The sequence below is a fragment of the Corylus avellana genome, chromosome ca1 (genome assembly GCF_901000735.1).
Source record: "Corylus avellana chromosome ca1, CavTom2PMs-1.0".
Lineage (NCBI taxonomy): Eukaryota > Viridiplantae > Streptophyta > Magnoliopsida > Fagales > Betulaceae > Corylus > Corylus avellana.
In genome coordinates this window covers 33669592-33672548 of record NC_081541.1, presented here as the reverse complement: position 1 = coordinate 33672548, position 2957 = coordinate 33669592, and positions in this window count along the sequence as shown.

The following is a 2957-nucleotide window of genomic DNA, read 5'->3' as shown; positions in this document are numbered from 1 at the left end:
GTTTTCTCCAACTCCAACTATATTTTTTTATATAAATAATTTTGTAGAATAATTGCAAAAAAAAAAAAAAATGGCCACATACCTGACATAATTAAAAACAAGAAAGAAAAAGAAATTATAGTAAAGTTGTTTATGTTTAAAAAAAAAAGAAAAGAAAAGAATGAAAGTCCTTAATAATATAAATTGTATTTGTATTATTAGGGTATTTTAGCGAAATTTGATCACAATATGATTCTATTCACCAACATATTACATTATACCAAACGAAGGAATATGATTAGCTGATCTATTCCAGCTTTACAACCAAACAAAGGAATATGAATAGCTAATCTATTCTACACTCTTCTATTCCCTAGCTAATCATTTTTCAATGGACTAGACATTCCGCGAACCAAACGAGACTAAGAAAAACTTTTCTCTAATTTTAATATACAATTTTTGCTTCATATATATATAGCCATGTATATGTCATTCTCCTAATGACAACTTGTTGAAGGACTTGTGCTGTGTGAATGCATGACCACGTTTCTATGATAATTAAGAAGGGGAAGAAAGAAATAAGACGTCAATTTCTTGCCCTTTTCATTTTCTTTGTTTTCATTGTCAAGCTTAATTGATAAGCGTCTCTTAGTGTCCCCCAGAGGCCTGACTTTTCTTTTTCTTTTTTCCTCTTTTCTTTTTTTTTGAAAACTTTTTTCCTCTTTCTTTTTAGCCATGTATATGTCATTCTCCTAATTACAACTTGTTGATTGAAGGACCTGTGCTGTGTGAATGCATGACCACGTTTCTATGATAATTAAGAAGGGGAAGAAAGAAATAAGACGTCAATTTCTTGTCCATTTCATTTTCTTTGTTTTCATTGTCGAGCTTAATTGATACGCGTCTCTTACTCTTTCCCTGAGGCCCAACTTTTCTTTTTCTTTTTCTTTTTTCCTCTTTCTTTTTCATTTGTGATGAAAAATAAGTATAAAAATTAGGAGAAACTTCACTTTGGTCCCCTGAACTTCCACTCGATTTTACAAACACCTGAACTTCCGAATCTCTCATTTTGGACACCTGAACTTTCAATTACTCTCAATGTGGACCACTCCGTCAGATTTTAAACGTTACATAACGTCTGACTTTTGTATAAAATTCCAACTTCCAAAACGTTTTTTTTTTTTTTTAAATGAAAATCAATGACATTTTGGTCATTTTTTTTTTGTATTTTTAACTGTTAAAATTAACGGAATGGTTCTAATTGGGAATAATTGAAAGTTTAGGAGTCAAAAATAAGAGATTTGAAAGTTTAGGGGGGTTTGTAAAATTGGATGGAAGTTCAGGGGGCCAAAGTGAAGTTTTTCCTAAAAATTATTATGATTATTTTATATAATTTATTGTTGAAGTTACCTTTCATCTAAATCTCCATGGCTTTCTAGGAAGCTTGTTTAGATGTTTCATAAGAGTATTCATAATCCCGATTGTTATATACATTACCAGTATGCGCCGCGGGAAGAGTTTTCTCGGGCAGTATTCACATCACTCCTTTCCTTAATGATCTCATTCGCGTTTTTTGAGATCTATCCGGTTGGGCTTTTTAGTAAGCTTGTATTTGATTTTTTCTTTTCTGTTATATCTTTAATCTCTTTGTTTGAATGAAGGAAGGCTTTTTACAAAAAAAAAAAAAAAAAAATTCATATACCAATGACTATATGATTAACTTCAACTTCGATGGTGGGGATGTCATTAAGTGCATACTTAGCACTATCGACGGTGTAAAGACCTTTAGCAACGACGACAAATATATATATATAAAATCATATATATATATATATATATATATATATATTTCCGTTTCTCTTTTCTCAGTCTCTATATTTCGTTATCTCTTTTTCTATCTCTCTTTCTATTTTCTCTCTGATTCTTCTGGTACAGTTTTTCTGCAAGTGCAAACGAATTTTTTTTTTTCACTATGCCATCTCCTTCCCCAATCGCTTTCTCAGCTTGTGACTCGGCTTTGTTTCTTTTTGATCTTAGTAACTGGCTTCTCTTTGATTTTCTTCTCTCAATTTCTCTTTATTTTTTTATTTATTTTTTTTATTTATGTACCTTTTATTTTAATTCTGTTTCTCCATATCTCTTTTTTCTCATTTTTTTTTGTTTTACGGAGAAACAAAATCTGCAAGGTTTTATAAAATACAAATATATTTTAATCTGTTTTTTGATTTCTTTTGATTCTCTGTACATTCTCCAACTATATTTTTTTTATTTCAAGATTGAGTTTGATTATGTTTTCTCCAACTATATTTTTTTTATATAAATAATTTTGTAGCATAATTGCAAAAAAAAAAAGAAAAAAAGAAAAAAAAAAGGCCACATACCTGACATAATTAAAAACAAGAAAGAAAAAGAAATTATAGTAAAGTTGTTTATGTTTAAAAAAAAAAGAAAAGAAAAGAATGAAAGTCCTTAATAATATAAATTGTATTTGTATTATTAGGGTATTTTAGCGAAATTTGATCACAATATGATTCTATTCACCAACATATTACATTATACCAAACGAAGGAATATGATTAGTTGATCTATTCCAGCTTTACAACCAAACAAAGGAATATGAATAGCTAATCTATTCTACACTCTTCTATTCCCTAGCTAATCATTTTTCAATGGACTAGACATTCCGCGAACCAAACGAGACTAAGAAAAACTTTTCTCTAATTTTAATATACAATTTTTGCTTCATATATATATAGCCATGTATATGTCATTCTCCTAATGACAACTTGTTGAAGGACTTGTGCTGTGTGAATGCATGACCACGTTTCTATGATAATTAAGAAGGGGAAGAAAGAAATAAGACGTCAATTTCTTGCCCATTTCATTTTCTTTGTTTTCATTGTCAAGCTTAATTGATACGCGTCTCTTACTCTTCCCTTGAGGCCCAACTTTTCTTTTTCTTTTTTCCTCTTTCTTTT